Genomic DNA, 12,155 nt, shown 5'->3' with positions numbered 1-12,155 from the left:
AGAAGGAGAAAAGTAGGGAACATGGAAAGAGAGAGGACGAGGTGACAGGAAGAGGGCGAGAGAGAAAGCAAAAGAACGACACGGAAAGATGAAGAGAGTGACGGGAAAACATAAACTAGAGAAATAAAACCGGGGGATAAAGAGACAGAAAAAACTCCGGTAGATAGAGAACAGAACCTGGAGTAAGTGAAAACCTGGAGAGAGAGAGAGGGAGAATCTAGAGAGAAAGGGGAGAGAAACGGAAAAGAGAACCTGAAAGGGTAAAACCTGAAAATAGAGAACTTGAAATAATCTGAAAAGAAAGACAAAAGACTACCTAAATAGAGAGAAACTGAAAGAGAAGAACTTCAAAAGAAGAACCTGAAAGGGAAAAACTCCAAAAGAAGAACCTTAAAAGAGAAAATCCGAAAAGAGTCAGTAAAAAGAACTTCAAAAGACGGAACTTCAAAAACAAGAACCCGAAAAGAGAGGATTTAAACACAAAGAAACTGAAGAGAAAGAACCTGAAAAGGGAGAATCTAAAGATAGAACTTAAAATGGGAGAACTTGAAAAGAGAGAATGTGGAAAGTGAGAACCTGAAAAGGTAGAGTCTGAAATGGGAGAACTTGAAGAGAGAGAACTTGAAAGGGAAGAACCCCAAATGGAGAACCACAAAAGAAACTGCAAGAATCCAAAAAGAGTAAACTTGAAGTAAAAGGCGGAAGTGATAGAACATGGAGAGAGAACCTGAAAAGTGAGAATCTGAAGAGAGAGAACTGAAAAGGGAGAATTTGAAAAGAGAACCTAAAGAAAGAAAACTTGAAAAGAGGTCTGAAAAGAAAGAACATGAAGAGAGTTAAACTGAAAAGGGAACACCTCAAAAGAAAGGACCTGCAAAAGGGTGAACTTGAAAAGAGAGTCTGAAAAAAGAGAACCTGAATAGAAAGAATTCGGAAAAGGAGAACATGAAGAAAGAGAACCTCAAGAAAGAGATCTGAAACAAAAGAGGGGCATGGAAATAGAGAGAGGTTACTTTGAAAAGAGAGAGAAACCTGATTGGAGAGAGGGATCACGGAACAGTGAGAACGATCCGAAAAAAGAGAGGGAGAATCTAGAGAAAAAGAGGTAGAGAATCTGAAGAGAGAGGTAAAGGACAATTTGAAGAGAGAGGTAATGGAGAATCTGAAAAGTGAGAACCTGAAAAGATAGAGTCTTCAATAAGGAAACCTGAAAAAGGAGAATCTGAAAAGAAAGAATCTGGAAAGCGAGAATCTGAAAAGGTACAATTTCAAATGGCAGAACTTGAAGAGAGAGAACCTGAAAAAGAAGAACCCCAAAAGGAGGCCCACAAAAGACTGTTTGAAAAGAGAACCTGAAAAGAAAAAACGTGAAAAGTATATAAATAATATAAAATGGGAGAAATTGAAAGGAGAGAACCTGACAAGGAAAAACATATAAAGAGAAATCCTGAAAAGAGAGAGACCTGAAACGGGCAATGGAGAACCTAGGAGAAAGAGAGGGAGAGAATTTAAGTAGGAAGCGAATACCTGGAGAGGGAGAACCTGGAAAGCGAAAACCGGAAGTGAGAGAACGTGAAGAGAGAACCTGGAAAGTGAAAATCTGAGGAAAGAGACCTGAGAAGGCAGAATTATAAGAGAGAACCTGGAAAGGGAGAACCTGAAATAAGAGAACTTGAAAAAGGAGAACAGAAGCTGAAAAGAAGTCCGAAAACATGAAGAGAGAGAACCTGAAAAGGGAGAACCTGAACAAAGAGAACTTCAAAAGAAAGATCTGAAACAAAAGAGAGACGTGGAAATAGAGAGAGGTTGGTTTGAAAAGAGAGAGATACCTGATTGGAGAGAATGATCACAAAAGAATGAGAGCGATCTAAAAAAGGGACCCGAAAAAGAGAGGGAGAATCTGAAGAAAGAGGTAAGGGAGAATCTAAAAAGTGAGAACCTAAAAAGAGAGAGAGCCTGAAATGAGGAAACTTGAAAAAGGAAAATCTAAAGAAAAAGACAAAGAACCTGAAATGGGAGAACCTGGAGAGAACCTGAAAAGAGGTCCGAAAAGGGAGAACCTGAAAAGAGAATACCTGAATAAGGAAAACTTGAAAAGAGAGGGCCGAAAATAAGATATTCTGAAGAAGAAGAACTTGAAACGAGAGAACCTCAAATGAGACAACTTGGAGAGAGAACCTGCCAAGGAAGAACCTGAAAAAGGAAAACCTGAAGAGATAGACTGTAAAAAGAGGAAGGAGAAAAAGCACCTGAAAAAAAAAAGAACTTGAAAAGACGGAGCATGAAGAAACAGAACCTGAAAACGGAGAACCCCATAAAAAAGAATCTCAAAAGAGGGGGCCGGAGAGAGAGAATTTGAGAAGATAGGAGAACTCGAAAAGATAGAGTTTGAACTCAACCTGAAAAGAAAGAATCTGAAGAGAAAAAACCTGCAAAGGAAGAAACTAAAGAGAAAGAATCAGGAAAGCGAAAAACTAAACAGAGACACCCTGAAAAGAGAAGACTCGAAACGAGTGAGAGAGAACTTAGGGAGAAAGGGAGAGAATCTGAAAAGAGAGAACTTGAAACAAGAGAACTAAAAAAAGAAACACCTGAACAGGAAAAACTTGAAAAGTGAGAACCTTAAAAGAAAGAACCTGAAATGGGAGAAACTGAAAAAAGAGAACCTCAAAAGAGCGAACCCGAAAAGAGAGAGTTTGAAAATAATATCAGAAGAGACAGGACCTGAAGTAAGAGGGAACCTAAAAATGAAGAGGGAGAGAATCTGAAAAGAGAGAACCCGAAAAGAGAAAGTTTGGAAATAGAAGCCGAAAAGAAAGGATCTGAAAAGAGAGAATCTGGAAAGGGCATGAAAAGAGAATTTAAAATGAGGATACCTGGAAAGAGAGAATCTGGAAAGCAAGAAGGGGGAAATCTGAAAAAAGGACGTCCAAAACAGATCCCGAAAAGAGAGTACCTGAATAGGAAAAAACTAAAAAGAGAGAGCGAAAAATGGGATACCCTAAAGAAGAAAAACCTCAAAAATAAGAACTTGAAGAGAGGAAAGCTGAAAACTGAGAACCTCAAAAACGAGAGGAAACCTAGAGAAAGAGAGAGTGATAGACTGAGAGAGTGGCAGGAAGCGAATACCTGGAAAAAGAGAGGGAGAACCTAGTAAGAAAGAGAGGGAATCTGAAAAGCGAGAACCTGAAAACAGACCATCAAATGAGACGGAGAGGAAAAGAGAGACCTGAAAAAAGGAGGGAGAATATAGAGAGAAAGGGAAGAAAACGTGAAGAGAGAGAACCTGAAAAGTGGAAATCTAAGAGACCATGAAATGAGATAACCTGAAATGGGAGAACCTGAAAAGGGGGACCCCAGAAACAGAGAATCTGAAGAGAGAACATAAAATGGGAGAAATTGAAAAACAAAACCTGAAAAGGAAAAACCTGTAAAGAGAGACCCTGAAAACAGAGACCTGAAACGAGTGATGGAGAACCTAGGAGAAAGAGAGGGAGAAAATCTAAGGAGGAAGCGAATACCTGGAGAGGGAGAGGGAGAATTTGAAAAGAGAAAACCGGAAGTGAGAGAACGTGAAGAGAGAACCTGGAAAGGAAGAACTTGAAATAAGAGAACTTGAAAAAGAGGAGCAAAAGCTGAAAAGAAGTCTGAAAAACATGAAGAGAGATATCCTGAAAAGGCAGAATTTTAAAGAGAGCGAGAGAACGTAGAACGGAAGTGAGAACATGAAGAGAGAGAAGCTGAAAAAGGCAACCTGAAAAGGGAGAACCTGAAGAGAGAGAGAACTTCAAAAGAAAGATCTGAAACAAAAGAGAGACATGGAAATAGAGAGAGGTTGGCTTGAAAAGAGAGAGATACCTGATTGGAGAGAGTGACCACAAAAGAATGAGAGCGATCCAAAAAAAGAAGAACCCGAAAAAGAGAGGGAGAATCTGAAGAAAGAGGTAAGGGAGAACCTAAACATTGAGAACCTAAAAGGAGAGAGCCTGAAATGAAGAAACCTGAAAAAGGAAAACCTGACGAGCAAAAATTTGAAAAGTGAGAACCTGAAGAAAAAGACAAAGAACCTGGAGAGAACCTGAAAAGAGAGAATCTGGATAAAGAAAACCTGAAAATAGAGGACCGAAAATGGGAGATTCTAAAGATGAAGAACCTGAAAAGGGAGAACTTGAAAAGAGGAAACCTGAAAAGTAAGAACCTCAAAAGAGAGAACCTGGAGAGAGAACCTGACAAGGTAGAACCTGAAAAAGGAAAACCTGAAGAGATAGACTGTAAAAAGAGGGAGGTCTTAAACCTGGAGAGGAAGAGCGACAGTGAGAAAACCCGCGGGGGAAAACATGCAGAAATGAAAGAAAATCTAGATAGAAAGAATCTGAAAAGAGAGGAACCGAAAAATAAAACCTGCGGAGAAAGCACTTGAAAATGGAACCTGAAAAAAAAGAACTTGAAAAGAAGGAGCATGACGAAAGAGAACTTGAAAAGAGAGAACTCCAAAATAAAGAATCTGAAAAGAGAGAACTTGAAAGGAGAGTATTAAAAAAAAGAAATACCTGAATAGGAAGAACCCGAAAAGAGAGGCAGAAATGAAAAACCCGAAGAAAGAAAACCTGAAAAATGGAAACCTCAAAAGAAAGAACCTAAAAATAGAGAGCTTGATGAGAGAAAACCTGAAATGGGAGAAACTGAAAAGAGAGAACCTCAAAAAGGCGAATCGGAAAAAAGTTTGAAAATAATATCAGAAAAGAAAAAATTTGAAGAGCGGACCTGAAGTGAGAACCTAAAATGGGAGAATCTGAAAAGAAAAAATCAGGAAAGAAACTAAAGGGAGACCTGAAACAAGTGAGAGGGAACCTAGAAAGAAAGAGGGAGAGAATCTGAAAAGAGAACCCGAAAAGGGAGTACCTAAATAGAAAGAGCCTAATTGACGAGACATACCCTGAAAGAGCAGAAACACAAAAGAGAGAACCTCAAAAAGACGTACCTGAAAAGAGAAAGGTTGGAAATACAACCAGAAAAAAAATAATCTGGAGAGAAAGGATCTCAAAAAGGAAATTTTGGAGAGACTGAAAAGAGTACTAAAATATGAAAAACTGAAAAGAGAGAATGTGGAAAGCAAGAAAAGGGAGAGAATCTGAAAAGAGGACTTCTAAGACAGACCTGTGAAGAGAGAACGGAAAATGAGATATCCTGAAGAAGAAAAACCTCAAAACGAAGAACTTGAAAGGAAGAAACCTGAACAGAAAGAGAGGGAATCTGAAAAATGAGAACCCGATAAGAGAAAACCTGAAAAGAAGGAACCTTAAGACACAGAACCTGAAAAGGGACCACTTCAAAAGGGAGGACCTGAAAAGTGAAAACTGGAAAACAGGAAATCTGAAGAAAAAAACCTTAGAAGAGAAATTTGAAACAAGAGAGGCATGAGAAAAGAGAGAATCTGATTTCAAGGAGAGAAAGATCCGAAAGTAGAGGGGGATCACAAAAGAATGAGGAAGACCCGAAAAAAGAAAGACCTGAAAAAGGAGGGAGAATATAGAGAGCAAGGGGGGTAAATCTGAAGAGAGAAAACCTACAAAGAGGGAACTTGAAAAGAGAAAACCTGAAGAGAGACCATGAAATGAGATAACCTGAAAAGGAAATACCCCAAAGAGAGGGCCAAGAAATGAGAGATCCGAAAAAAGTGGGAGAACCAAAGAAAAAGAAACCCAAAAAGAGAAACAGATCTCGGGAGCGGGGGCATGAAAGAAATAGATGGAGGGAACAAGCGATTTGGAGAGGCAAAAAACGACATGAAAAAGACACATCAACTTGGGGTGGGAGCAACTTAGAAAGAATCTGAAAGAGAAAAAGGGAGAGCCGCGGGAGAAAGAAATAGAAAGAGAACCTGAAGAGAGGACGGGAACACCTGAAGAGAAACAAAATATGGAGAGAGCGAACCTGGAATAGAAAGAAGGAAAAAAACTTGGAGAGAAAGCAAGAACCTGAACAGAAGCAAATGAGAGACAGAGGGTGTGAAACCCGAAAAGAAAAAGACCACAGAAGAATGAGAGTGACTTGAAAAGAGAGAACAAGATCTGTAAAGGGAGAAAGGGATATACGACAGACGTGGAGAAGGAAAAATGTGTATAGAGAAACCTGGAGAGGAGGAGATGTCCTGTGAATAGAGAAGCGAAGAAGAAGATCGTAAAACAAGACAACAACACGGAAAGGAAGAAAGATAGAAACCTGGAAAGAAAGGGACTGGGAAATGGAAAATTTTGATGACAGGGAGACTTGCAAAAAACTGAGTTTAACGAAACATTGAGGGGGAGAAGTAGGGATCGTAACACTCGAAGAGGAGATGAACAATTACTTTTAATTTTCTGGAATGATACTAAAGAGCCACAGACTACAGTTTTGTATCCGAGTAAGACAGAAAACCGACCCTCTCACTCCATCTCTGGCCCAACACCAGTCTCGGACCCTGACGCAATTAGCGATCTCTTGTACGTAACATGGGGAAATAATCACTCGGCGTGACTTTAATTAGTACCTGTTCCTTTTGTCATAACGTCTGGTATGCGAACGGCTTTTTATTTGACACCTAGACGGGAATTGGAGCCGGCGGAGGGTAATGGTGCATAAAACAGCGGTTTCATTTAAATGCATGAAATGAATTCGAGGTGCAACAGACCCGGCCGGGATATTGTATAGCATACGGAACGGTAATATCTTTGTGGCGAGTGGGCATCCCTGCCTGACACCACTATCGATTCGGCTTTTTATTATTTTTTTTCCGACGGTACCGAGATGGCGGCTTACGTGAAGGTATCCGTAACGTCGGAATTCCAAGTAGATGTGGATAAATTCCTGCATGACGCTGGATTCACGTGATTTATACAGCGAGACGGCTTGCATGGGACAGCTGGATTGTTGGTATGGAGAGTGTGCAATTAATATGCGACTTGTTATTGGAGCAGTGGTAACGTTGCCGTTTGAGAGATTTCATCCGTTTTGAGAATTTTAAAGCGATTCTTGGCTCGTGGAAGTGGCTAGAAGCGGTTTAGCGCTGCTGGACGCTGGTGGTTCTTGCTCTACTGCATTGGTTTATGTTGTTGAGGATTGAACTTACGCCTCTAGAAGGTTTTTACTTATTTCGAAATACAGTTTTCACAATGCAACCTTGGAAAGAAGGTTTCTGCGCTGGTAGCGACATTTTTGTTGGATCCATAGCAGTAAATTTGGTGAAAATTTGTGCCAACTTTGATTTTCTTTTAAAAAATTAATTAATCACAATATAACATGTTAAATATGACAATTTATGGTCTACCGTTATTTAGACAGAATTTTTCCCGCACCTGAAGCAAACGTTTTAAATAGGATTTGCTTAGTAAATTTTGTGGTAGCATTATCAAAATTTTTGTAGGGATGGACAGACAAAATCAGATTGATGATAACGTGCTAAATTTCAGAGCATTCCAAAAATTTTGACATGAAGGGATAAAAAGAGATGCATTGATAAGTCGTAGGTCTAATAGTATCAATAGTATTAGCCGTCGTCACCGACGATGAGTCACCCATCATCTCCGCACATACTAGAAAACCCATAGGCGTCGTACCGGGCCGGCGTATGGGTTTATTTCGTAACAGTATTATGTTATAATAATATCAAGAGGGACAAAAAAGGCAATAAAAAAAACGATCAAAGAAACAACCAAGAAAAGCAATAAAAAAAATGGGAACGCAAGAAAAAGATGGCAAAATCTCCGCTTTAAAGAGGGAGAAAAAAGCTCAAAAAAAAACAAAAAAACTGAAAAAATGCGCCAAACAAAAGCTTAAAAAAAATCACCACAAAATGAACTAGACAACCAAGGAAGCTTTAAAAAAGGCGACAAAGTAAGGCAACAGAACACAAAAAGACAAACGTCAAAAACGTGACCAAAAATAACACAAGAAAATCAGGCAACCGATAAAGCTCCAAAAAAAGCAACCAAAAAAGCTAAAAAAAAAAAATGGAATAAAAATGTGAGCAATAAAAAAGCCACAAAAAGAAATCAAAACGCTACAAAAAAAAGATAAATATGCGAGAAAAGGCGACAACAAAGGGACAAAAAAAGGTGACCAAAAAAAGCGATAACGATAAAATGGACGTTTTAAAGAGCGACAAAAAAGGGTTTATAAGAGAATCCACAAAAATTGACAAAAAAGACTAGAGAAATTGGAACACCGGATAACTGAAAAATCGATAAATTGAAAATTAACTGAAAATCGAGAAGTCAAAAATATGGAAAATTCAATAATTAAACAAATGATAAGTAAAATCCGGAAATTCAGAAATCTAATAATTGTAAAAATTATAAACTTGAAAATTTGGATAATCGTAAAATCCACAAATAAAAAATTTTAAAAATCCAGAATCAAAATTTTTAAAATTTAAATATTAGAAATCGAAAAACTGAAAAATTGTGGATTAAAAAAATTGGAAAAGCGAAAAAAGTCCTGGATTTAAATAATATTTTTCAATTTTTCAGTTTTTCGTTCCTTCGGTTTTACAATTTTTCAATTTTTACATTTTTCAGTTATTGGATTTTTAAATATTTCCAGTTTTTAGATATTCAGAATTTGAATTCTCGAACTTTTCAGTGTTTCATTGTCTCAATTTTTCGACTTTACAATTTTTTTGTCTTACAATTTTTCGCTTCGATTCGTTGTTTCTTCTTACCAATTTTTCGATTCTTTATTTTTTTCAATTTTTTGATTTTCCAAATTTTCGAATCAAAAAATGTAAAAATTGCAAAATTGTAAAATGGAAAAATAAAATATGAACAAACAAAGAGGGATAAAACCAAAACTTTGGAAATCTAAAAATTGAAAATCAAGAACTAGAAAATTTGAAGAAACGAAAAACTGAAAAATCGAACGCTTAAAATATTGAGAAATTTAAAAATCGAAAAAACTAAATATTACAAACAAATAAATCGGAAAATCGAATAATTAAGAAATCCAACAATTCCAAAATTGAAAAACCGAGAAATTGAACAATCAAAGACTGAAAATTTGAAAAATTAGAAAAACGACAAACTGAATGAAAATCGAGAAATTGAAAAATCAGATTACTGTAAAATTAGAAAATAAAAAACCGAAAAATTAAAAATAAAACTGGAAATTTAAAAAAAGAGAATTCGGATAATTGTGAAATCGAAAAAAATGAATTAACGAAAAATTGTCAAATAAAAAAATCGTAAACTTAACAGAAATTTCAAAAATTGAAAACTAGAGAAATTGGAACTTCGGATAATTGAAAAATCGAAAAATTGAAAATTAACTGAAAACCGAGAAATCAAAAATATGGAAAATTGAAAAATTGAATAACCGAAGAAACATAAATAAAGTCTAAAAATAGCGGCATTGATCACAAGAAAAAGTGCAAAATTATAAAACCGAAAAATCACAAAAATTGTAAAAATCGAAAATCAAAATTTTGAAAACTTCAGAGTTAGAAATCGAAAAACTGAAAATAACATATGAAAAAACAAAAACGGATAAAACGAAAACTTTGAAAACCAAGAACTTGAAAAACTGTAGAAATGGAAAATTGAAAAATCCAGAAAGAGCAAAATCAAAAAAACGAAATATTGAAAATAAAGAATTCGAAAAATTGACTAATTGAGAAATCCAAAAATGCAAAATTAAAAAATTTAAAAACTGAAAAACCAAGAAATGAAAAATCAAAAATTGAAAATTTGAAAAACGAAAAACTGAATGAAAATCAAGAAATTGAAAATTAACTAAAATTCGAAAACCTGAACTGTTTGATTTTTCAGGTAATAAAAATTTAAATACATTGATAAACTACAAATTCAAAAAATACTACAAAAAAATTAAAGGTATCAAAAAGAGCGATAAAAAAGACACAAAAATAGTTTTAAAAAAAGGCTAAAAAGGCAACAATTAAAGGCGTCCGAAAAAGCGACGAGAAAGTCGACAAAAAAACCACCAAAAAACAAAAAACACAAAAAAGGTAAAAAAGGATGGCGAAAGGAGCGACCAGAAAAACGACCAAAACAGGGACGACAAAAAAGGTAATAAAAAAGCGACAGAAAAAGATCAACCAAAAAAAAAGGCGAACAAGAATGTCACCAACAAAAAAGCCACAAAAAGTGATCGAAAAAGGCTACAATGAAACGACAAAAAAAGAGGGCGATAAAAGAATATGACAAAAATTTGTCAAAAAAAGATTTTAAAAATTCGAAAAAGTAATACAAAAGCGACAAAAAAGGCGGGAAAAAAGAAAAAGTAAACGAAAGGAGCATTTAAACAAAAAAATGTGAATAAAAATAAAAAACATCCAAAAAAGGCGATAAAAGAAGCGACAAAAAAAAGGACGGCAGAAAAAATACTACAAGTAAGATAAAAAGAGCCATAAAATAGGAACAATAAGAAGGCGGCAAAAAGCGATTAAAAACAAGGCTACTAAAAAAGCAATAAACAGATCTGTTTAAAGACAAAAACTGACAGAGAAATCGACTAAAAAAATTGACAAAAAGAAAGTCGACTAAAAAAAATGAGAAAAAATTAGGCAAAAGAGAACACGAAAAAACCCAAAATAAAGTGACTGACCAACGGGATAAAAAAAGTCAAATCCAAAAAAACATCAAAAAAACGCGATTTAAAAAAACAAAAAAATACCGCAAATACAAAAAAGAGGCAAAAAGGGTATCTTTAGAAGAGGCAAAAAAGGGCACAAAAAACAACAAAATTGCCAAATAAAAAGGGAAAAGAAAGTCAACAAAAAGAAAGGCTTCCAAAAAACGACAAGAAAAACAATAAAAAGAAGCAATAAAAAGGCGATTAAAAGAGGACGGAAAGAACAATAAAAAAAGACGACAAAAATGCCTTTAAAGTAGCATAAAAAGCGCCTAAAGGGCAATAAAAAACGACAGAAACAGCAACCAAGAAAAGTGAAAAAAAAGAGGCCAAAAATGTGACCCATAAAAAGCAACTAAAAAAGACAACAAAAGAAGCCATAAAAAAAGGCAAAGCAACCTAACAAAGCGGCAAAAAACTTGACGGTAATAAAAAAAGGCAGGAAAAAAACGACAAACATGCGATAAAAAAAGGAGAAAAGAAAAAGACGACTAAAAAAATCAACATAAAAACTAGCTGAAAAAAGAGTGCTAAAAAAGGCGACAGAACAACGCCACAAAAAAAAAGACAACGAAAAGAAAAATAATTGTCAAAAAAAAACTGATAAAAATTTGAATACACTGATAAAATACGAATTCAAAAAATGCGACAAAAAACTAAAGGCATCAAAAAATGCACCTTAAAGAGATATAAAAAAAGGACACAAAAATAGTTCAATAAAAAGGGGAAAAAGGCAACAATTAAAGACGTCCAAAAAAGCGACGAGAAAGTCGACACAAAAAAACACCAAAAAAACAATAAAAACACAAAAAAGGAAAAAGGGTTGGCAAAAGGAGCGACCAGAAGAACGACCAGAACAGGAACGACAAAAAAGCGACAAAAAGTGATCGAAAAAAGGCTACAATGAAGCGACGAAAGAATATGACAAAAATTTGTCAAAAAAGATTTTAAAAAATCGAAAAAGCAATAAAAAAAGGACAAAAAAGGCGGGAATAAAAAAGTAAACAAAAAGAACATTTAAACAGCGACAAAAAGCGGGTTGTAAAAAAGCGACAAGCAAAAGACGACTAAAAAAGACAAAAAACTAATCGATGACAAAAAATGCTAAAACAAAATGCTGATAATCAAATAAGTGAAATATAGACGTCAAAAAGAGCGATAAAAGAATGTGAACACACTGGTAAACAATAAATCCAAAAAACAAACAAAAAAAGGCGACCAAGAATGTGATTAAGAAAAAACCGAAATATGAAAGCAAAAAATGGACCAAAAAAGGGTGTAAAAAGCGTTAAAAATTTTCAAAAAAAGCGATAAAAATTTGAATATTCTGATAAATTAATGTAGATACATTATATTTTGTATATTTTAAGTAGGATTTATCTAGCAAATTTTTGAGATGACATAATCAAGTTTTTGGGGTGGATAACAAAAAAAAAATGAGTAGTAACCATCAGGTTTCGATAACCCCAAAAGTATTTATTACACTTCAGAGCAATGGCTTATAGTTCTAAGTTAGATTGTCAAAAGTTTTA

General features: G+C 35.2%; 1 protein-coding gene across 3 annotated transcripts in view; it reads left to right on the top strand.

Moving 5' to 3' along the window:
• Window positions 1-12,155, top strand: part of LOC135130828 (extracellular sulfatase SULF-1 homolog) — a 186,806-nt gene that overhangs the window by 108,603 nt on the left and 66,048 nt on the right. The gene's annotated exons all lie outside the window — the stretch shown is intronic.

Source organism: Zophobas morio, unplaced genomic scaffold, assembly GCF_036711695.1.
Source record: "Zophobas morio isolate AGI-343-1 ecotype UQ-CSIRO unplaced genomic scaffold, CSIRO_AGI_Zmor_V1 ptg000018l, whole genome shotgun sequence".
Taxonomy (NCBI): domain Eukaryota; kingdom Metazoa; phylum Arthropoda; class Insecta; order Coleoptera; family Tenebrionidae; genus Zophobas; species Zophobas morio.
Note: the sequence above shows the minus strand (reverse complement) of the source record. Positions and strands in the feature narration are given on the sequence as shown.